At 47.0% G+C, this 24,741-nt stretch overlaps 1 long non-coding RNA gene across 1 annotated transcript; it reads left to right on the top strand.

Annotated features, from left to right (window-relative positions):
* The first annotated feature begins 9,895 nt into the window (after positions 1–9,895).
* LOC143963878 (uncharacterized) lies at positions 9,896–24,732 on the top strand. The gene is made up of 4 exons (XR_013271052.1): positions 9,896–10,035; positions 11,991–12,149; positions 13,388–13,528; positions 24,541–24,732. It is a non-coding gene; the product is annotated as an uncharacterized LOC143963878 (long non-coding RNA).
* Positions 24,733–24,741: the final 9 nt, after the last annotated feature.

Raw genomic sequence — 24,741 nt, forward strand, 5'->3', positions numbered from 1 at the left:
GTGTTATACGTTGTTTTTTTTTCTTACGTTCTCTCGAGGCTATCTGTATAAGGACGCCTCTGGTAAAGGCCTTGTGAGCGCACCATATCATAGTCGGGGAGCACTCCTCACTAGTATTGAGATGAAAGAACTCCTTGATCTTTGCTTCTATCTCGTCTCTAATAAGGGGACGAGACAGAAGAAAGGTATTGTTACGCCAGAGAGGTCTACTAGCAGTTTTGTTGATGTCCACAACTTCAATTGTCACTGAAGCATGGTCCGACCATGTGATGTTATGGACATCAGTTCTAACAACATTTTGTAAGATATACATATCCGTGAGAAAAAAATCAATCCTTGAATAGCTATCAAGTACTGTAGAGTAATACGTATAGTCCTTCTCAGTGCCCCTCGTGCAGCGCCAGGGATCAAAAAGTCTTTCCTCATGGCAAAAGTTACCTAGGCAAGGTCGCTGCTTGAGGGCCACAGAGGAGGAGTCAAGTTCAGCATTAAGCACTACATTAAAATCACCACATATTATTAAGTAACCTTTCTGCATTGCTTTAGCCTTATGCACCACTTTACGTATAAAGTGTATAGACTTCACATTTGGTGCATAGAGGTTTACCAGTGTATACACAGAATTATTAATTTCAGCAATCAGGATAATATATTGACCGCGAGGGTCAGTGTGTTCCTGCAATAAAGAGAAGGTTACAGTGTCCCTTATGGCGATCATTACTCCATTCTTTTTCGTCTGATCGTTTGCAGAAAATACATGTGGGAATTTCCTATGTGTGCATCTAGGTGGATTAGAACTGGCAAAGTGAGTTTCTTGCACACATAGAATATCACAGTGCATGTCAGAAGCAGATTTCCAGAGCGCCCTACGTTTGTGGGGGCTATTAAGGCCTCTCACATTGTGAGACATGAGTTTAATGTTCATTCCAAGGTAGGTGAGCTATCCATTGCCATCCAGGTGTAAGAGTTAGACGTGAGACCAGGTAGTCATTACAGATGATCAGGTGAGTAGTAAATGACAGCATGTTTGACAGAGATGGTAGGGGAACGAGGAACTGGGAACAAGACCATGAGCGGTCAACAAATAACTGGGTAGGATCATCCGTATGGAGGTCCAATGAACAGAATACAGGGTTCATCCTGTAAATGCTTAAAGGGGGAAAATAAATGTTCACAATTAGCCGTTCAGCGGGTGCTTAGTTGAACCAATGCCTGGATAGTCAACTATAATATAGGCACTTGGGTGATAAAGTGCGGAAAGGCTGGGAGAGGAGGTCTCAGCAATAAAGCACTGTTGTGCTAGTCGTGTACTTATCTGTTCCGTCTGTGGTGCCGGTGGTAGTTCCGCCGGTCCTGCAGGGGGTCAGGGTCCGCCGCTTCTCCATTGGTCGGTAGAAGACGCCACTTCTTGAGTAGTTCCATGCCTTTTTCTACAGAAGCAATCACATGCGATTCATTATTAATTTCCAGAAGGAGCTTAGCTGGTAAGCCCCACTTATACAATATCTTATGGTTACGCAGGATCTTGGTGATGGGGACTAGATTATGTCTAGCCGTGAGAGTAGCTTGTGACAGGTCAGCATATAGAGCGATCCCTGTAAAGGGATCCGGGAGTTACGGCTGTTGTCTAGCATATCGCATTAGCTGATCTTTCACGTGGTAGAAGTGGATTCTTGCTATAACATCTCTGGGGACTTGCTCAGATAAGAATGGGGGTTTAGGCAGTCTGTGTGCTCTGTCAATGATAACATCTGCAGGTCCCAGCATTGGAAGAGCAGTGGTCATAAGCTTTTGTAGATAGGCAGTAAGTTCAGCTGGTTTAACAGTTTCCGGGACTCCTCTAAACTTCACATTGTTCCTGCGTGCCCTGTCTTCAATATCCGCCATTTTAAGGCGCATAGATTTTATTTAATCTTCAACATCAAAATGAGCATCAACTAGTTCATTATGTGCAAAAGTGAATTGCTCCATTTTGCGTTCCACATATGTCACTCTAGCTTTAACTGCAGACAGCTCTGCTTTAGTGGTGTGTACAAACGAAGCCATGTCTTGCTGCAGGGCCCCCCTCAGTGTTTGTAGCATCTCCTTCATAGTGGTATCTAATATGGGTTGCCCTGATGTGGGGAAAGTATCCAGCTGCTGTGCAGATATGGAGGATTCCTCCATTCCATCCCCCTCTGCTGCCTGGGTGTCCTCACCCTCCCCTATCCTTCTTTTCTGTTTGACTGGGCTCACAAATGGGGAGGGGGGCATTGGGGGGAGTAATGAGCATGACTCACCCAGGTCCGTCTGAGCTGCATGGGCTGTGTGTCCAGGGGAGGCCGCAGCGCTGTGTGCATCGCGGGCGCCATCTTGGATCTCTCTGCCTGCTACTGGAGGGAAGAAATCGGTCAGTTTTCGTGGCCCTTCTCATTCCTTCCTCTTGCTCATGGTGATCGGCGTGTGCCTGGTAGGTTCCCCATTCAGAGGATGCTATTTTGAGGCTTGTAGGTTCGCTGTGTGCCGCGTTAGAATCCCCGCTGTGTCGGAGCTCTCCTCTCACACCACAATGCGCTCCGGCTGCTGGCTCCGCCCCCCCATTTTTGTTTCATTTTTGCATATGGCCATTATATTATTTCCTTGGTATATATCTTTTGGGATGTGATTGAGCTGAGATCCACATACGTGCCATTTGATGATATATTTGGAAGAGATTGGACTGTTGAGTCGGTCTGAGAATAGGAGGAAATCCAGAACTTAAACGTATATGGTTGTGCTTTATGTGCATGATTAAAGGGGTTGTAAAGGTAAATGTTTTTTCACCTTAATGCATTCTATGCATTAAGGTGAAAAAACATCTCACACTGCCGCCACCCCCAGTCCCCCCGTTTTACTTAACTGACCCCTCGAAAGTCCCACGCTCGCCCCCGCCGTCCTCTTCACCACTCAGCCTGGCTGCTGATTGGCTGGAGTGGATGGATTGAAAGCAGCGCAGCCATTGGCTCACGCTGCTGTCAATCACATCCAATGACACAGGGTGCAGGGCCGTGTGATACAGTGAGCGGCTATAGCTGCTGGCTGTACCACGGGAGCACGCCCGCAGGTGCTTCTCACCATGCGAGGGAGCTCGTATGAACGTGAGAAGTACCTGCGGGAGGAAGCAGAGACAGCTGCCGAGGGACCCCAGAAGAGCAGGTTCGGGGCCACTCTGTGCAAAACGAGCTGCACAGTGGAGGTAAGTATAACATGTTTGTTATTTTTATTTTATTTTTACTTTACAATCCCTTTAAATGTACTGATGGTAAGAGTCAGTGTGATTGGTGCTGGTGATGGTCTCCTTCTCTCATCTTTTGGACAAGCACAGATTTCACCATGCAATAATGTTTATGAACTTTTTCTTTATATTGTTTATCATATTTATTTAAGCGTTACACTGAACCTTTTGATTATTTTGTATTGTATCCAACAATATTGTGTTAGCAGCTACCTTCTTGACCTTAAGCTTTATAGCGCAACAAATTTCTTCTTTTAATAATTATTTTAGTATTTTTCAATTACAGGGGCGGCTGGTGCTCAAATTTTTTTTTGGGGGTGGCGCAAACAAACTGAAAAAAAACATCAATTGCACCCTCACTATGCCCAACAAACGCAGCCACTGTGCCCATCAAACGCAGCCACTGTGCCCATCAAACGCAGCCACTGTGCCCATCAAACACAGCCACTATGCCATCAAACGCAGTCACTGTGCCCATCAAATAGTGCCACTGTGCCCATCAAATAGTGCCACTGTGCCCCATCAAATAGTGCCACTGTGCCCATTAAATAGTGCCACTGTGCCCCATCAAATGCTGTCACTGTACTCATCAAATAGTGTCACTGTGCCCCATCAAATCTTGCCATTGTGACCCCCGCCCGCTCGCCCTCTGCCCTGCACTTACCCTGTCTTAGTGGCGGGTCAAGCATTTGGGTGATGGCGGCGAGCAGCGGGACCTTGCAGCGGGTCAGACAGCAGCTCCTGTGTACTCCATGCGTCTCCTCCCCTCTTCCTGATAGGTGTCCAATCACAGCACCTGTCCATTCAGCCAATCAAGGAATGAGTAACAGACCCATGCACCTGATTGGCTGAGAGGAGGTTCAGTGTTAAGAAAGCGAATATTCATTCGCTGTTCTAACACTCCTGGGTAAACTGTAAGCGCAATGCTCTGCGCTCGCATTTTTACCTTTTTTAAAGCCCATAAGAGCCTATGGCTCTAATCAGGTGTTTCAAAAACACCACCCGCCACTGTAATTCAGATGCTCTGCATTTTAAAAGGGGCTGGAGGCCTGAATAGGGTGTGGTGCCGGCGGGCAGTGATAGATTCATGCAATGCATGAATCTATCCATTAGTCATAGAGGGGGGTGGCTGGAGAGAGGGGACAGCACCCGTGCACCCTTAATGGACGCACCGCCACTGTTCAATTGAACGAATACAAAAATAAAAGTTTACAATACAGTATAAACTTTTCATTAGTTGAACATAACCCGCTGCCTCCTAGCCCTTTAAGAAGTTTCAGATGCCGGGCGGGGGAGCTGGGTTTATGATCATGTGACAGCTGTGATTGGCTGTCATGGCGGTAACATGATAGGAAAGCTCTTAATCGCAAGTAGCAAAACTGAGCTTTCCGTTAGCAGCCGTAATTGTGTGTGGCAGTATACACCAATTCATGCAAATATGTGGCTGCTTGGCGCCAAGGCCCACCTACAGAGAGGACGCATATTTGTGTGCGGCCAGCGCCAACAGGTTAAAACTGTATTTATGTATTGCTCTGCTATGTCTTGTAAAGAAGCCTAAGCCCTTGATTTCTTATTTTAGGTGAAAGAGGTTATTTTAAAAGGAGAAGGTAAGTGAAGTAATGCAAAATACATTGGCCTTGCCTTAGCCATAATTTTTGTTAACGTGAGACCCATATTTCCCAGTGCTTAAAGAGAGACAATAGAAAAGGCTGAAGTCACATGACAACTCAGTACTTGTGTCCCAATAAAATTTAACAAAAAAAATAAAAATGGAAACCATTCATTAAGAAGAAAGCATTGGCGTGGGTCCAAAAGTGGTCAAGGTATCCAGGACCTGATGTTTAACCTCAGGCAAACCTTGGAGAAGATAGAAGAGCACAAAAGAAAGGCCAATATGTGATTGTTATACCCGGAGATGGCGTTTTATTACATACCATGTAAAGTTTTGCAAAGTGCTCCAAAAAAATAAAAAATCAGTCAGAGCCTAATTACAATTAATTGAAGCTTTTAAAGAAGACAACCTACAGTATCTCTGTTGTCCATAATGCTGACTGGGTGGACTCCCCATGAGACCAATGGGAATTCCCTGAATCAGCTAGCCCTGGTGTTATTGCCTTTACATGTTAGTATCCATTTATATTTTGTGCATTTATAGAAATTAGGTGAGCTGGAAGTCTTTCTGCAGTCACGGAGTTCACTAGATGTTCAATGTTGGCAGAGGCTACAGCCAACAAGATCGGTGTTGGATTCATGCAAATCCTCAGATAGACATGAGAGGCAAAGTGTAGTCAGGAATGAAGAGGTTGGGAAAAAAAGTGGTTGAACCGTCAAGGGGATGAGGCAGAAAGACGTGAAATACAAAACTAGGTAGGATTATATGAGAGCAAATAAAAATTGAGTATTCGGCAAACACAGAAAAAAATAAATCTGTTGATCAGGCACTGGGTGGAACTTCAGAGTTTTGTGGAGTCGGGAAACACATCCTTTAATCCATTCCATTCTATCCTTTAATCCATTCCTGCCCAACCCTAGGTTTCCATGGATTTGGTATGATGTCTTCAGGATTTCAGCACTGTTCACTTAGGGAACTCCTGCAGGGAAACCCAGCCAGGCAACAAGCAGCACTCCCCGGAAGCTTTTAGCCCTTGTACACACGGTAGGAGATTCTGATGGAATGTGTCCGATCGGACCGTTTTGTCGGATATTCCGACTGTGTATGGTCTCCATCGGACTGTTTACGTCTGAGTATCCGACGGACCAAGTTTTCCAACTTGTTGGTAAAATTTTCCGACAAAATGCTCCGATCGGACATACTCCGATCATGTGTAGAGAATTCCGATCGGACAAAGTGCCACGCATGCCCAGATCAAATTCCTACATCAAAGCTATTGGCTACTAGCCTGAACGTAGTCCCGTCGTAACGAAATATCGTCATCACGTTCTGAACGAACGGATTTTCCAACAACTTTGTCCAACCGTGTGTATGCAACTGTTTCGGACAAAATCCATCCGACAAAATCCGACGGATTTGGTTGTCGGAATGTCCGACCGTGTGTACAAGGGCTAATGCCGCGTACACACCACCGGACTTAGGTCCGACAGACTTTCGACGGAGTTCTGACAGAGTTCTGACGGACTTTCCGAATGCACGGACTTGGCCACACACAATCACACCAAAGTCCGACGGATTCGAACGTGATGACGTACGACTGGACTAGAATAAGGAAGTTCATAGCCAGTAGCCAATAGCTGCCCTAGCGTCAGTTTTTGTCCGTCGGACTAGCATACACACAAGCGGATTTCTCGGTAGGAACTGGGTCCGGCGGAGTTCTGGCGGAAAAATTTGAAACATGTTCCATTTCTAAAGTCTGTCAGACTTTTGCAAATCAAAAGTCCGCTGCAGCCCACACACGATCGAATAGTCTGCCGGAATCATTCCGTCAGACTTTTGATGTTGAAAAGTCTGGTCATGTGTACGCGGCATTACACCCTTCCTGGCTTAGCTGGTAATGAACCCAACTGTGACCCCCAATAAAGGGACTATTTCCAGGAGATGTCCCTATGTAGATTAGAAGTAGCAGTCCACACCAGGAAGTGTCTTTATAACAGTTTATAATTCAGTCATGTGAAGTGCATGTAGGCAGGTGCAGTCTGTACTCCCTACTGCAGGTGATGCATGACAGAAGCAGTAGTGAAGAAAAGGGAAGGAAGTTGTGAGGAACTTGGTTGCTCTATGACTTCCTGTGGTCACAAGGAGACAGCTGTCCGATTGGACGCTGGTGCCCCATGTGACTTCAGTGGCCATCTTGGGTCAGGCAGAGTCTATTTAAGACTGTGGCTCCCAGGTTTGGCATGCTTTATGCAAGTGACTACTCTACATCTACCTTGCTTTTGGAAGCCTTCACTTTGGGTGTGGACGGGCCAGGCCGCATTCCGCTCCTCGTTGCAGATGCTATCAGCATCTTTCAAGTCTTCAAACCACTATTACAGTTTATAAGTGGAACCGGATGGTTGTGCCTACCAGCTGGGCCTAGTTGTATTGTTTTGGAATTTCCTATAATATATCGCTATTGCCTAACTTGTAGTGCATCTTGCTTACATGCAGGTCAGCCTCTCATGATGGGTGAAGGCACACAGATTCAAGGCTACCACAAGTCTATAGTAGAATCCAGAGAGTGTAGAGTTAAGCAGAAAGTACCATACCTACAAGATCAACGTCCCAGAGTCCAGCATCTCCAAATAAGGAATATGGGTAGTCCTAAAGGGCAAAGTCCATGCACTGCCTGGCTTCTCCAGAGGGAAAGCACCAGCTACATACTGAGTCTTGATAGTCCAACAGAGAGCATACAGGTGACCATTTCTCCAGTAATGGCAACAAATTGCTAGCTCAAGGGGTGGTAGTGTCTAAAGAGAAAAGAACTGTTCTTCACAGGCTGGATCCCAGTGAAAGAAGACACAGAGCTCGCTGAAAGCCTTGCATGTTTTTTACTTACCTTGCTAGTTGGTGAGCCTGGTCTGTTGTCCTTTGAAATGGGCTGGAGCTAAGCACTTATCTGCTTCTGTTTAAACACTGTGTATTGTGGTGATAAGAACCTAATTATATATACTCACAATATCTCACAAAAGTGAGTACACCCCTCACATTTTTGAAAATATTTTATTATATCTTTTCATGTGACAACACTGAAGAAATTACACTTGTCTACAACGTAAAGTAGTGAGTGTACAGCTTGTATAACAGTGTAAATTTGCTGTCCCCTCAAAATAACTCAACACACAGCCATTAATGTCTAAACCGCTGGAAACAAAAGTGAGTACACCCCTAAGTGAAAATGTACAAATTGGGCCCAAAGTGTCAATATTTTGTGTGGCCACCATTATTTTCCAGCACTGCCTTAACCCTCTTGGGCATGGAGTTCACCAGAGCTTCATAGGTTGCCACTAGAGTCCTCTTCCACTTTTCCATGATGACATCATGGAGCTGGCGGATGTTAGAGACCTTGCTCTCCTCCACCCCAGAGATGCTCAATAGTGTTTAGTGCTTGATGCATGCTTGGCCAGTCCATCACCTTTACCCTCAGCTTCTTTAGCAAGGCAGTGGTCATCTTGGAGGTGTGTGTGGGGTCGTTATCATGTTGGAATGCTGCCCTGAGGCCCAGTCTCCAAAGGGAGGGGATCATGCTCTGATTCAGTATGTCACAGTACATGTTGGCATTCTTGGTTCCCTCAATGAACTGTAGCTCCCCAGTGCCGGCAGCACTCATGCAGCCCCAGATCATGACACTCTCATCACCATGCTTGACTGTAGGCAAAACACACTTGACTGTACTCCTTACCTGGTTGCCTCCACACACGCTTGACACCATCTGAACCAAATAAGTTTATCTTGGTCTCATCAGACCACAGGACATGGTTCAAGTAATCCATGTCCTTAGTCTGCATGTCTTCAGCAAACTGTTTGTAGGCCTTCTTGTGCTTCATCTTTAGAAGTGGCTTACTTCTGGGATGACAGCCATGCAGACTGATTTGATGCAGCGTATGACGTATGGTCTGACCTCTGACAGGCTGACCTCCCACCCCTTTAACCTCTGCAGTAATGCTGGCAGCACTCATACGTCTGTTTCCCAAAAACAACCTCTGGATATGATGCTGAGCACGCAACCTCAACTTTTTTGGTCAACCATGGCAAGGCCTGTTCTGAGTGGAACCTGTCCTGTTAAACAGCTGTATGGTTTTGACCACCATGCTGCAGCTCTGTTTCAGGGTCTTGGCAATCTTCTTATAGCCTAGGCCATCTTTATGTAGAGCAACAATTCTTTTTTTCAGATCCTCAGAGAGTTCTTTGCCATGAGGTGCCATGTTGAACTTCCAGTGACCAGTATGATAGAGTGAGAGCAATAACACCAAACTTAACACACCTGCTCCACATTCACACCTGAGACCTTGTAAAACTAACGAGTCACATGGGGGAAATGGCTAATTGGGCCCAATTTGGACATTTTCACTTAGGGGTGTACTCACTTTTGTTTCCAGCGGTTTATACATAAATGCCTGTGTGTTGAGTTATTTTGAAGGGACAGAAAATTTACACTGTTATACAAGCTGTACACTCACTACTTTACATTGTAGCAAAGTGTCATTTCTTCAGTGTTGTCACAGGAAAAGATATAATAAAATATTTACAAAAATGTGTGGGGTGTACTCACTTTTGTGAGAAACTGTATATATATATATATATATATATATATATATATATATATATATATATATATATATATATATATATGTTTATTCACAGTGGCTTCCCTAAAGTCCCCATAGGGACTTCTAGTGGCATGTCAGGGCAACTATCACAGACCACACCCATGCCCTACCCTATAAGAATACTCTAAATGGGTCGTTAACCATTCTATGGAACTGCTACAATGGACAGTAGACACCACCAGGTATCACATCTCAAGACTCATGATTGCAACAAGGTACAATACAGAATAAATATGCAAATAGAAACAATGCATCCAATGACACATCCAAAGATTGTTAGTTTCATTGTTTATGTAGATCTGAGAAAACCTTTGAAAAAACCTTTCAAACCTCTCATAATGAATTACTGTTCAGATTTTCAAATTAGTAGTGGGGAGACTCTGTTCACGGTGCACCGGGAACCCCGGAGTTGTGACTGTTGTCGTGGACCGTTCCCAAACATAAAGCTCAGAGACCAATTTAAGAAGGAGGTGATATGGCTGCATTCTGGCGAAAAATTGTCCTCTTGTAATTACAATGTAAGTCCAATTTCTAAACCACCAAAATAAAGTATTTAATATACAGCAAAGTGACCAATGGGAAGCAAGCAAACTGCGCACGGGAAACATTTGCATGGCAGTTTTCCCAGTGAAAGTGCATGGGAATTCATTCTGTGTGAATGGGGCAAAAAAAACCCCCAAAAACTAATAGGCACTACCTGTGTCAATTTAAAGCGGAGTTCCACCCAAAAGTGGAACTGCTGCTTTAAGCACTCCTCGCCCCCCTTACATGCCACAATTGGCATGTAATTTTTTTGGAGGGGGGGAGTGGGTAACTTCTTTTTAGTGGGACTTCCTGTCCCACTTCCTTCTTCCTTTTCTTGGCTGCCTAGGCGACCCCTCCCTGCCAGCAATCTTCTGGGACACGTCGCAGGTGCTACCAACACAAAGTGGCACATAATAGTGAAGTGGAAGGAAAATGATAAATGGTTTTCGACCCTTTTTACAAATAAATATGTGAAAAGTGTGGGGTGCATTTGTATGGTGCCCCTTGGAGTCAGTACTTTGTAGAACCACCTTTCACTGCAATTACAGCTGCAAGTCTTTTTTGGGGATGTCTCTACCAGCTTTGCACATCTAGAGAGGGACATTTTTGCCCATAAAATAGCTAAAGCTCTGTCAGATTGAATGGAGAACTTCTGTGAACAGCAATTTTCAAGTCTTGCCACCGATTCTCAATTGGATTTAGGTCTGGACTGTGACTGGGCCATTCTAACACATGAATATACTTTGATCTAAACCATTCCATTGTAGCTCTGGCTGTATGTTTAGGGTCGCTGTCCTGCTGGAAGGTGAACCTCCACCCCAGTCTCAATTCTTTTGCAGACTCTAACAGGTTTTCTTCTACAATTGCCCTGTATTTGGCTCCATCCATCTTCCCATCAACCCTGACCAGCTTCCCTCTGCCTGCTGAAGAAAAGCATCTCCACAACATGATGTTGCCACCACCATGTTTCACAGTTGGGATGGTGTGTTCAGGGTGATGTGCAGTGTTAGTTTTCCGCCACACATAGCGTTTTGCTTTTAGGCCAAAAAGTTAATGTTTGGTCTCATCTGATCAGAGCACCTTCTTCGACGTGTTTGCTGTGTCCCCCACATGGCTTCTCGCAAACTGAAAACGGGACTTCTTATGGTTTTCATTCAACAATGGCTTTCTTCTTGTCACTCTTCCATAAAGGTCAGATTTGTGAAATGCACGACTAATAATTGTCCTGTGGACAGATTCTCCCACCTGAGCTGTGCATCTCTGCAGTGTTACCATGGGCCTCTTGGCTGCTTTTCTGATGAATGCTCTCCTTGCCCGGCCGGTCAGTTTAGGTGGACGGCGTTGTCTTGGTAGGTTTGCAGTTATGCCATACTCTTTACATTTTCAGATGACGCATTAAACAGTGCTCCGTGAGATGTTCAAAGCTTGGGATATTTTTTATAACCAAACCGTGCTTTAAACTTCTCCACAACTTTATTCCTGACCTGTCTGGTGTGTTCCTTGGCCTTCATGATGCCGTTTGTTCACTTAAGTTCTCTAATAAAGCTCTAAGGGCTTCACAGAAAAGCTGTGTTTATAGGGAGAATAAATTACACGCAGATGGACTCTATCTACGAATTAGGTGACTCCTGAAGGCAATTGGTTCCACTAGATTTTAGTTAGGGGTATGAGAGTAAATGGGGCTGAATACAAATGTACACCACACTTTTCAGATATTTATTTGTAAAATAATTCACAATTATGTTCCACTTTGTGTTGGTCTATCACATAAAATCCCAATAAAATACATTTATGTTTTTGGTTGTAACGTGACAAAATGTGGAAAATGTCAAGGGGTATTAATACTTTTGCATTGCATTGTGTTCCTTCTCTTTGTGTCCTGGAACTGTGCTTTAATGTGCAGCTTTCTTTTTTTTTTCCCCATGGTTCCTCTCCTCTTTCTTTACAGTTAAAAGTGGTCACCCTCCCAGAACAGACAATTGGTTATGTTAAAATTAATTCCACATTGGTAAACTTCAACGTTGGCATTTAGCGGAAAATGGATGAACCTGTGTGTACCGTAAGTCTACCAGTGTCCAACACAACTGCATGGAACAACTCCATAAAGGTGGGTCACGTTTCTCAACATACTGTATGTATAAAATGTTTTATTTGTTGGGTTTTGTAGGCTGAAACAGAGACCTGACAACATGAGACGTGAGCAAAAAAAATAAATTCAAAATATCCAAAACTTCTAATTAAGTTAGGGATCAGAAGTGGATTCAAGCGGAACTTCACTCTATCAATTTTTAATCCTTATGCTGCTAGCATTAATAAATAGGAATTTATATTATATTTACTTGTTTTAAACTTTTTTTTTTTTTACATTTCTTCAGTCACTTCCTGGCTTTCAGGCCTTGGCAGGTGATGTCATACATCCCAGGAGTCTTCAGGAGGGGAGGAGGTGTTTTCTCAGCTAAGCACCCTGCTGAGGGCAGATGGATCCAGGAAGTAAATGCTTCGTGAATCATCTGCCCTTACCCAAGATGGCCGCAGACAGAAATGCTGGGGGGGGTGTTTTTCAAAATGATTTCTCAGCAAAGTAAAGCATGGAGACATGGAGGGGGGGGGGGGGGGGTTGCTTTGAATATTTAAAAAGAGGGAAATAGCATTTTTGGGTTTGTGGTGCTCAGATGCAGTGAAGATCCATTTTAAGGTAAATTGGGCTGTAGGCAAGTGTTATAATAGGCACAGAGAAACTGTTCCATTTGTATTGTCATGGCCCCCATCTGAGGCCAAGTGTATCCCCCCCAGGTGCACAGCCTTCACCAAATGCACTGTGCCTATTGTACTGCAGGAGCATGGAGGTTGTAGCTGGGCCACTTGGGCATCCACCTGGCCCTAGTCGTCTGCCTAGTTTTCCTTGTGCATAATCTGGCTATATTTGGAAGGGATGTTAGTTTGAGACAGAGTGGGTAAGAGTCAGAAATCGGTCAAGTTTCAATGGCTATGTCTACACTGGGTAGATGTCCCCTTTTTCCTGTTCTGATGGCACCAGGACAAGAAAAGAAATGGTGCAGATGTCACTGTAATAAAAAGGTACAACAGTAAAGAATATTCTCCCTGAGTTTTCAAATCAAAGAATACCCAACCCTTCCGGAAATGTCACTCTCCTGGTCCCTGATAGTGCTCAGCAGCTCCTCCCACCAACTTCCTTAAAAATGCCAATTTTCCAATTTAATAATCACATGCTGACACTGCTGGCAGCTAAATATGAAAAAGTGTTTCTGAGTTCCTGTTGCATATTATTCTGTCCATCCATGGATTTTAAGGAAATTAATTCATTTTGGTTTCGCTCTCCCTTAGATACGTAGTATGTATGGATCTGCTCCTGGTGTCCAAATAAACAAGGTGAAGAAGAAAAATTCCTCACAATTTGTCTTCCAGTTTCCATCAGACATGGAGGCCGTTCTGAAAGGGCTCATCCTGAGTGCCTACCTGTACATGGTGAGTGTGACAACACTTCCACAAGTATTTCATGTTTAGTGGTGTCACTGGAAGGAAAATTGGCCCTGTATCGTGGGATTATTGGAAGGAAAAATGGCCCTGCGTTGGTGGTGTCAATGGAAGGAAAAATGGCCATGTGTCGGTGGGGTTACTGGAAGAAAATATGGGCAAGTGTTGGTGGGGATACTGGAAGTAAAAATGGCCCTCTGTTGGTGGTGTCAATGGAAGGAAAATTTGCCATGTGTCAATGGGGTTACTGGAAGGAAAAATGGCCCTGTGTTGGTTGTGTAAATGCAAAGGAAAAATAGCCCTGCGTCAGTGGGGCCACTTGAAGGAAATTTGTGTCATGTGTCGGTGGGGCTACTGGGAGGAAAAATAGTCATGTTTTGGTGGTGTCACTGGAAGGAAAAATGGCCCTGCATTGGTGGTGTCACTGGGAGGAAAAATGCCTCTGTGTCCGTGGTGTCAATGGAAGGAAAAATGGCCGTGTGTCCGTGGTGTCAATGGAAGGAAAAATAGCCATGTGTCAATGGGGTTACTGGAAGAAAAAATGGCCATGTGTCGGTGGGGTTACTGGAAGGAAAAATGGCCATGTGTCGGTGGGGTTACTGGAAGGAAAAATGGCCACATGTCGATGGGGTTACTGGAAGGAAAAATGGCCATGTGCCGGTGGGGTTACTGGAAGGAAAAATGGCCATGTGTCGGTGGGGTTACTGGAAGGAAAAATGGCCACATGTCGATGGGGTTACTGGAAGGAAAAATGGCCATGTGCCGGTGGGGTTACTGGAAGTAAAAATGGCCACATGTCGGTGGGGTCACTGGAAGGAAAAATGGCCACATGTCGGTGGGGTTACTGGAAGGAAAAATGGCCATGTGTCGGTGGGGTTACTGGAAGGAAACATAGCCCTGTGCTGGTGTATGTCAATGGAAGGAAAAATGGCCATGTGGCGGTTGGGCTACTGGGAGCAAAATTAGCCATTTGTCAGTGGGGCTACTGGGAGGAAAAATGGCCATGTGTTGGTGATGTCAATGAAAGGAAAAATGGCCATGTGTCGGTGGGGTTACTGAAAGGAAAAATAGCCTTGTGTTGGTGGTGTCACTGGAAGGAAAAATAGCCTTGTGTTGGTGGTGTCACTGGAAGGAAAAATGGCCCTGTGTCAGTAGTGTCACTGGAAGGAAAAAGTGTCCCTGCATTGATGATTTTGCTTATTGGAAACTAGTGCTGCGTCAGTGTCAGTGATGAACAAAAAAGCAAACTGATGCGACACACCACTGCTGAAATGTCCAGATGTAACTTTTATATCAATAAAAGTCAGGGGGACAATCTAAAGAGTAGTCAACAGGTGTCGGAGGTTCAAAAACACTCCCTTCATTGGGGCTAGAAAAAAATATCTCTTTGAATAAAATATAATATAACACAATGTAATACCAATATTAATAGAGGGGAAAATGTCCCTACATCAGTGGTGTCTGTCTTAGGAGGACTGCTTTGGTATTTATGTCAGTGGAATGTAGAGGGGAGGAAAGGTAGGCTCTGAGGGGTGCATGTAACTAAAGCGATCTAGGGGGGCTCTGAGCGAGAAAGGGGGGCTGAAGGGCTCTGAGGGTGGAAGCAGGTTAAGGGGCTCTTTGGAGGAGAGAGGGGAGGTCTAGGGCTGAGTTGTCCCCTTAACTTCTGTGTACTTTCCATCTCTGGGCATGTGATCTGTTACTAAACAAGGGAAGATAGAAGGGCAGTCCTTCCTCACTTCCCCAGCAGCATTATGTTGAGATGAAGGTGTGTTCTGTTTGCTCTCTTCTGCCCGCAGTAGGTTGCTATTGGATGGCAGAGAGCAGCATCCCCCCAGCAGCATCAAGGCCCCTGCTCCTTTTGATAGAAGGGCTCCTGCCATCACTCCTGTCAGTGAGGTGCCACAGCAGCCTTCCACATATTGATTTCTGGAGAAATCGGTCCATGGATTTCCTGTCCTCTTCCTGTATCTGCACTTTTTGCACTGCAGTGACTAACAGTTCTTCAGACAGAACAGCAATACAGATGGTCTGACACACCCCTTCCTTCCTCTATTGATAAAAGTTACTGTTACAAGCAATGTAATCAATGGAAGAACTTTTCTCAATGGAAGAAGGAAGAGGAGGCCGGTCCCTTCGGATCATTTCTTCTGCTGTTCTGCTTTAAGACCTGAAGCTGTCACTCATTGCAGCCCTGAAAGTTAGACATGGGCACCGTCAATAAATTCATTTCATTCTGTTCCGTTAAGGTTCGTATTAAAATTAATTCGTAATTCGTATTTCGTGTTCGAAATTCCGTTTCCGTTTGGTACGAAATACGAATTGTCGTCAGGTTCGTTAACTTGTATGAACGTTCGTTACGATGAATTTAAAGGCAAAAAATATACCTCAATATGACAGTCGATGCTGATGGAAGTTTGGTTTTTATCCAAAATACGAAATTCCGTTGAAGAATTTCCTATCCGAAATACGAATTTTCATTAGATGAGAAAGAGAGAAGCGGATTGTCTGCCATGCACCGCTGGTCCAGTTTGCGCCTTCTCCTCCTGGGGCTGCTTATTATGAGGGGCTCCCACCATCCCTGTGCTATGCTGACTTCCTCCTGGGGCTGTACCTCTGCTGTGCATATTATGAGGGGCTCCCACCATCCCTGTGCTGTGCTGACTTCCTCCTGGGGCTGCTTATTATGAGGGGCTCCCACCATCCCTGTGCTGTGCTGACTTCCTCCTGGGGCTGTACCTCTGCTGTGCTCATTATGAGGGGCTCCCACCATCCCTGTGCTATGCTGACTTCCTCCTGGGGCTGCTTATTAGGAGGGGCTCCCACCATCCCTGTGCTGTGCTGACCTCCTCCTGGGGCTGCTTATTATGAGGGGCTCCCACCATCCCTGTGCTGTGCTGACTTCCTCCTGGGGCTGTACCTCTGCTGGGCTGGGAGCCCCTCATAATAAGCAGCCCCAGGAGGAAGTCAGCACAGCACAGGGATGGTGGGAGCCCCTCATAATAAGCAGCCCCAGGAGGACGTCAGCATAGCACAGGGATGGTGGGAGCCCCTTATAATATGCACAGCAGAGGTACAGCCCCAGGAGGAAGTCAGCATAGCACAGGGATGGTGGGAGCCCCTCATAATAAGCAGCCCCAGGAGGAAGTCAGCATAGCACAGGGATGGTGGGAGCCCCTCATAATATGCACAGCAGAGGTACAGCCCCAGGAGGAAGTCAGCATAGCACAGGGATGGTGGGAGCCCCTCATAATAAGCAGCCCCAGGAGGAAGTCAGCATAGCACAGGGATGGTGGGAGCCCCTCATAATAAGCAGCCCCAGGAGGAAGTCAGCATAGGACAGGGATGGTGGGAGCCCCTCATAATGAGCACAGCAGTGGTACAGCCCCAGGAGGAAGTCAGCATTGCACAGGGATGGTGGGAGCCCCTCATAATTAACAGCCCCAGGAGGAAGTCAGCATAGCACAGGGATGGTGGGAGCCCCTCATAATGAGCACAGCAGGGGTACAGCCCCAGGAGGAAGTCAGCATAGCACAGGGATGGTGGGAGCCCCTCATAATAATCAACCCCAGGAGGAAGTCAGCATAGCACAGGGATGGTGGGAGCCCCTCATAATGAGCACAGCAGAGGTATAGCCCCAGGAGGAAGTCAGCATAGCACAGGGATGGTGGGAGCCCCTCATAATAAGCAGCCCAAGGAGGAAGTCAGCATAGCACAGGGATGGTGGGAGCCCCTCATAATGAGCACAGCAGAGGTACAGCCCCAGGAGGAAGTCAGAATAGCACAGGGATGGCGGGAGCCCCTCATAATTAGCAGCCCCAGGAGGAAGTCAGCATAGCACAGGGATGGTGGGAGCCCCTCATAATGAGCACAGCAGGAGTACAGCCCCAGGAGGAAGTCAGCATAGCACAGGGATGGTGGGAGCCCCTCATAATAAGCAGCCCCAGGAGGAAGTCAGCATAGCACAGGGATGGTGGGAGCCCCTCATAATTAGCAGCCCCAGGAGGAAGTCAGCATAGCACAGGGATGGTGGGAGCCCCTCATAATGAGCACAGCAGGAGTATAGCCCCAGGAGGAAGTCAGCATAGCACAGGGATGGTGGTAGCCCCTCATAATAAGCAGCCCCAGGAGGAAGTCAGCATAGCACAGGGATGGTGGGAGCCCCTCATAATAAGCAGCCCAAGGAGGAAGTCAGCATAGCACAGGGATGGTGGGAGCCCCTCATAATGAGCACAGCAGAGGTACAGCCCCAGGAGGAAGTCAGCATAGCACAGGGATGGTGGGAGCCCATCATAATAAGCAGCCCCAGGAGGAAGTCAGCATAGCACAGGGATGGTGGGAGCCCCTCATAATGAGCACAGCAGGGGTACATCCCCAGGAGGAAGTCAGCACAGCACAGGGATGGTGGGAGCCCCTCATAATAAGCATCCCCAGGAGGAAGTCAGCATAGCACAGGGATGGTGGGAGCCCCTCATAATAATCAGCCCCAGGAGGAAGTCAGCATAGCACAGGGATGGTGGGAGCCCCTCATAATAAGCAGCCCCAGGAGGAAGTCAGCATAGCACAGGGATGGTGGGAGCCCCTCATAATGAGCACAGCAGAGGTACAGCCCCAGGAGGAAGTCAGCATAGCACAGGGATGGTGGGAGCCCCTCATAATTAGCAGCCCCAGGAGGAAGTCAGCATAGCACAGGGATGGTGGAAGCCCCTCATAATGAGCACAGCAGGGGTACAGCCCCAGGAGGAAGTCAGCACAGCACAGGGATGGTGGGAGCCCCTCAAAATAAGCATCCCCAGGAGGAAGTCAGCATAGCACAGGGATGGTGGGAGCCCCTCATAATAATCAGCCCCAGGAGGAAGTCAGCATAGCACAGGGATGGTGGGAGCCCCCCATAATGAGCACATCAGAGGTATAGCCCCAGGAGGAAGTCAGCATAGCACAGGGATGGTGGGAGCCCCTCATAATAAGCAGCCCCAGGAGGAAGTCAGCATAGCACAGGGATGGTGGGAGCCCCTCATAATAAGAACAGCAGAGGTACAGCCCCAGGAGGAAGTCAGCATAGCACAGGGATGGTGGGAGCCCCTCATAATAATCAGCCCCAGGAGGAAGTCAGCATAGCACAGGGATGGTGGGAGCCCCTCATAATAAGCAGCCCCAGGAGGAAGTCAGCATAGCACAGGGATGGTGGGAGCCCCTCATAATAAGCAGCCCCAGCAGGAAGTCAGCATAGCACAGGGATGGTGGGAGCCCCTCATAATGAGCACAGCAGAGGTACAGCCCCAGGAGGAAGTCAGCATAGCACAGGGATGGTGGGAGCCCCTCATAATTAGCAGCCCCAGGAGGAAGTCAGCATAGCACAGGGATGGTGGAAGCCCCTCATAATGAGCACAGCAGGGGTACAGCCCCAGGAGGAAGTCAGCACAGCACAGGGATGGTGGGAGCCCCTCAAAATAAGCATCCCCAGGAGGAAGTCAGCATAGCACAGGGATGGTGGGAGCCCCTCATAATAATCAGCCCCAGGAGGAAGTCAGCATAGCACAGGGATGGTGGGAGCCCCTCATAATAAGCACAGCAGAGGTATAGCCCCAGGAGGAAGTCAGCATAGCACAGGGATGGTGGGAGCCCCCCATAATGAGCACAGCAGAGGTATAGCCCCAGGAGGAAGTCAGCATAGCACAGGGATGGTGGGAGCCCCTCATAATAAGCAGCCCCAGGAGGAAGTCAGCATAGCACAGGGATGGTGGGAGCCCCTCATAATAAGAACAGCAGAGGTACAGCCCCAGGAGGAAGTCAGCATAGCACAGGGATGGTGGGAGCCCCTCATAATAATCAGCCCCAGGAGGAAGTCAGCATAGCACAGGGATGGTGGGAGCCCCTCATAATAAGCAGCCCCAGGAGGAAGTCAGCATAGCACAGGGATGGTGGGAGCCCCTCATAATTAGCAGCCCCAGGAGGAAGTCAGCATAGCACAGGGATGGTGGGAGCCCCTCATAATGAGCACAGCAGGAGTATAGCCCCAGGAGGAAGTCAGCATAGCACAGGGATGGTGGGAGCCCCTCATAATAAGCAGCCCCAGGAGGAAGTCAGCATAGCACAGGGATGGTGGGAGCCCCTCATAATAAGCAGCCCAAGGAGGAAGTCAGCATAGCACAGGGATGGTGGGAGCCCCTCATAATGAGCACAGCAGAGGTACAGCCCCAGGAGGAAGTCAGCATAGCACAGGGATGGTGGGAGCCCATCATAATAAGCAGCCCCAGGAGGAAGTCAGCATAGCACAGGGATGGTGGGAGCCCCTCATAATGAGCACAGCAGGGGTACATCCCCAGGAGGAAGTCAGCACAGCACAGGGATGGTGGGAGCCCCTCATAATAAGCATCCCCAGGAGGAAGTCAGCATAGCACAGGGATGGTGGGAGCCCCTCATAATAATCAGCCCCAGGAGGAAGTCAGCATAGCACAGGGATGGTGGGAGCCCCTCATAATAAGCAGCCCCAGGAGGAAGTCAGCATAGCACAGGGATGGTGGGAGCCCCTCATAATAAGCAGCCCCAAGAGGAAGTCAGCATAGCACAGGGATGGTGGGAGCCCCTCATAATGAGCACAGCAGAGGTACAGCCCCAGGAGGAAGTCAGCATAGCACAGGGATGGTGGGAGCCCCTCATAATTAGCAGCCCCAGGAGGAAGTCAGCATAGCACAGGGATGGTGGAAGCCCCTCATAATGAGCACAACAGGGGTACAGCCCCAGGAGGAAGTCAGCACAGCACAGGGATGGTGGGAGCCCCTAAAAATAAGCATCCCCAGGAGGAAGTCAGCATAGCACAGGGATGGTGGGAGCCCCTCATAATAATCAGCCCCAGGAGGAAGTCAGCATAGCACAGGGATGGTGGGAGCCCCTCATAATGAGCACAGCAGAGGTATAGCCCCAGGAGGAAGTCAGCATAGCACAGGGATGGTGGGAGCCCCCCATAATGAGCACAGCAGAGGTATAGCCCCAGGAGGAAGTCAGCATAGCACAGGGATGGTGGGAGCCCCTCATAATAAGCAGCCCCAGGAGGAAGTCAGCATAGCACAGGGATGGTGGGAGCCCCTCATAATAAGAACAGCAGAGGTACAGCCCCAGGAGGAAGTCAGCATAGCACAGGGATGGTGGGAGCCCCTCATAATAATCAGCCCCAGGAGGAAGTCAGCATAGCACAGGGATGGTGGGAGCCCCTCATAATGAGCACAGCAGAGGTATAGCCCCAGGAGGAAGTCAGCATAGCACAGGGATGGTGGGAGCCCCCCATAATGAGCACAGCAGAGGTATAGCCCCAGGAGGAAGTCAGCATAGCACAGGGATGGTGGGAGCCCCTCATAATAAGCAGCCCCAGGAGGAAGTCAGCACAGCACGGGGATGGTGGGAGCCCCTCATAATATGCACAGTAGAGGTACAGCCCCAGGAGGAAGTCAGCATAGCATAGGGATGGTGGGAGCCCCTCATAATAAGCAGCCCCAGGAGGAAGTCAGCATAGCACAGGGATGGTGGGAGCCCCTCATAATAAGCACAGCTGAGGTACAGCCCCAGGAGGAAGTCAGCATAGCACAGGGATGGTAGGAGCCCCTCATAATAAGCATAATGACTGAGTCGTCGATGCGACGACAACTGATCCGAAATCCGAAATTCGTAAACAAAAGTTCGTATTGCGTACAGAATTAGGACGCATGGCAATTCGTATTTCGGATCCTCCCGAACGTACGAATTTTGGGAAATTCATACGAATTTGAGATTCGTACAAAACGAATCGCACATGTCTACTGAAAGTTCATCAGCAGGAATTGGATGGGACATCCGTGCACAGAAGGTTACTCCTGGATCCACTTGTCTGCACAACATGGGACATCCTCCATTTCAGATAAGTGATGTGACTAAAGTTGTAAGACATACTCACTCCCTTGTAACGCTCGATATCCAGTCTGTGGATATCTTTTAAGGCTGGGTTCACACTATTGCGCATTGGATGTTTCCCCGCATCCAATTCACATGTCAGGAGCCTGTGCCTGGCTCTCTATGGAGCCAGTTCACACAGCTCCAGGGTGGCTGCGGAGCAAATTGCACAAGAGTCCTGTGCGTCGTCTGGTCCATTTCAGGTCTGAATTCAGCCAAAAATTTGGACCGAAATCAGACCTGAAGTGGAGAACAGGGACCCCTGCTGTGAGCTGCTCCGGTCGGAGATGTGAAACCAGCCTAAAGGTTTTATGTACAACAAAGGGGAACAGGGATAGGTGAAATACTTAGAGTAGTACATCTTCTCAAAGTTGACAATCCCTGGGTGGAACTCAAGATGTCTTCTGTATACAGTAGACAGTAGTTCCATCCAATACAACAGAGGTACCAGGTAGGTGATTGGGTGACTATTGCATCAGACCAGTAGTGATTCAGGTTTTACTCCATTGCCCCAATCGATAAAATTTCAGCTTCTGGATCAACATGGGTGAGGTCCGAGACCAGTGGATATTCTAATGTGGCTCCAGTATATCCACTGATATCCATTTAGCAGCCAGATCAGCATGGGTAATGTCTTCCTATTCAGGTAGCATTTGGTGGCCCCAAAGGACTGAGACCCTCAGGTGTGGGCTTCAGTGCAGAACTTAAATCTCAGTCAACAGCCTTTAACCCTTTAAAGTCCACATTTTTCAATGAGTTAGCGTGACTCAAAATGTGTGCAACCAAACGGTGGAGCAGAACGTTAGGGGGTTAAGCAAAAGACTCTTTCAGAGGTCTGCTTGGGATGTGTGCCAAAGATTGGCACAGCTAACCAACGAAAAGAACATCAATGATTGGCTAGGTAACACATATTCAAGATCAGCCCATTCTGCATTTTTGACCCAGCCCACCAGACCTCTCAACAGAGCTCAGCAGATGGCATCATAGGAAGCGACTAAAGTTGTAAGACATACTCACTCCCTTGTAACGCTCGATATCCAGTCTGTGGATATCTTTTAAGGCTGGGTTCACACTATTGCGCATTGGATGTTTCTCCGCATCCAATTCACATGTCAGGAGCCTGTGCCTGGCTCTCTATGGAGCCAGTTCACACAGCTCCAGGGTGGCTGCGGAGCAAATTGCACAAGAGTCCTGTGCGTCGTCTGGTCCATTTCAGGTCTGAATTCAGCCAAAAATTTGGACCGAAATCAGACCTGAAGTGGAGAACAGGGACCCCTGCTGTGAGCTGCTCCGGTCGGAGATGTGAAACCAGCCTAAAGGTTTTATGTACAACAAAGGAGAACAGGGATAGGTGAAATACTTAGAGTAGTACATCTTCTCAAAGTTGACAATCCCTGGGTGGAACTCAAGATGTCTTCTGTATACAGTAGACAGTAGTTCCATCCAATACAACAGAGGTACCAGGTAGGTGATTGGGTGACTATTGCATCAGACCAGTAGTGATTCAGGTTTTACTCCATTGCCCCAATCGATAAAATTTCAGCTTCTGGATCAACATGGGTGAGGTCCGAGACCAGTGGATATTCTAATGTGGCTCCAGTATATCCACTGATATCCATTTAGCAGCCAGATCAGCATGGGTAATGTCTTCCTATTCAGGTAGCATTTGGTGGCCCCAAAGGACTGAGACCCTCAGGTGTGGGCTTCAGTGCAGAACTTAAATCTCAGTCAACAGCCTTTAACCCTTTAAAGTCCACATTTTTCAATGAGTTAGCGTGACTCAAAATGTGTGCAACCAAACGGTGGAGCAGAACGTTAGGGGGTTAAGCAAAAGACTCTTTCAGAGGTCTGCTTGGGATGTGTGCCAAAGATTGGCACAGCCAACCAACGAAAAGAACATCAATGATTGGCTAGGTAACACATATTCAAGATCAGCCCATTCTGCATTTTTGACCCAGCCCACCAGACCTCTCAACAGAGCTCAGCAGATGGCATCATAGGAAGCCCCTGAGCACCTTAGAGATTCATGATTCTTTGTTTGTGGCCCTAGAGAAATGGCAGGTGTTGCAATTTTTTATGTAACAGTATTTGCGCAGGGAATTTGCAAAAGTAATTTTGTGGTTAAAAGAAATACACTTAAATTAATTTTATTTTAAAACAAAACACAATATATAACCCAATTTTGTGTAAAGTATAAAAGGTGATCTTATGGTAAGTAAATAGATACCTAACATGCCCTGCTTTAAAATTGCGCACACTCGTGAGATAGCAACAAACTCTGATGCCTAAAAATCTCCATAGGAGACAAATGTTTACAGGTTACCAGTTTAGAGCTGCACAGGAGGTCTAGCACTGGAATTATTGTTCTTGCTATAAAGTTCACGGCGATACCTCACATGTGGTGCGAACACCATTTACATATGTGTACAGGACCTATGTGTGCAATCGCTTCTGAGTGCTTTAGCATGATATTGTTTTTTAAAAGGTCCCTATAATTTTTTTTTATCACTTTTATTCCGATTCACAAAAAACATAAACACATCCCTTGTGATAGAAATAAGGCATGACAGGTCCTCTTTATGGAGCCACCTGATCTCTCTTCTGCACTGGAAAGCATAAGATTAAAAAAAAAAAAAAGATTTTATGCTTTCCAGAACAAAAAATGGCAGTGGTTACATTTGCCAAAACTGGAAGTGAAGTCATGACATCACTTCCAGCCTCCCACGACCATTGAGATAGTCGTGGACCATCTGGTCACATGGGAGAGCCCGGAGAGAGGCGCCAGTGGGCTGCTAGGATGGCTTTTACATCAGAGGGAATCTCTGGCTCAAAAAAAATCTGCAGGCATCATCCCGGTATAACTAAAGAAAGCCAAGAACGTCCATGGATTGCCACCCGGCAGAAAGTGGTTAACCATCCAAGAGAGTGTATGTGTGTGTACAGTATATATTCTCCTGCCTATCACTTGCTATTTGGAGTAAATGTAGCATTTTTTCTGCTCCCACTGCTTTCTCATGTATTTTTTCTCTTTCAGTATACTAAATGTACTGGCTATTTATTATTTTTATTTATTCCCCAAGGACTTCCTTATGATCAGCAAAATTATTTTTAGAGAGTACAGTAATGAACGACATGGTGATGTTTCAAGGACCAAGACCACTTCTTCTGGGAATCATGGAGGAAGAAGCCGGTTCAGCGGTGGTGGATACAGGAGGGGAGGAAACGATGGAGGAGGTTCTGAATTGTATTGGGACATTGGCGGAGGAGGTGATTTTGGAGGT

Source organism: Lithobates pipiens, unplaced genomic scaffold (genome assembly GCF_037356315.1).
Source record: "Lithobates pipiens isolate NorthernLeopardFrog02 unplaced genomic scaffold, aLitPip1_a1.2 Scaffold_8, whole genome shotgun sequence".
Taxonomy (NCBI): Eukaryota; Metazoa; Chordata; class Amphibia; order Anura; family Ranidae; genus Lithobates; species Lithobates pipiens.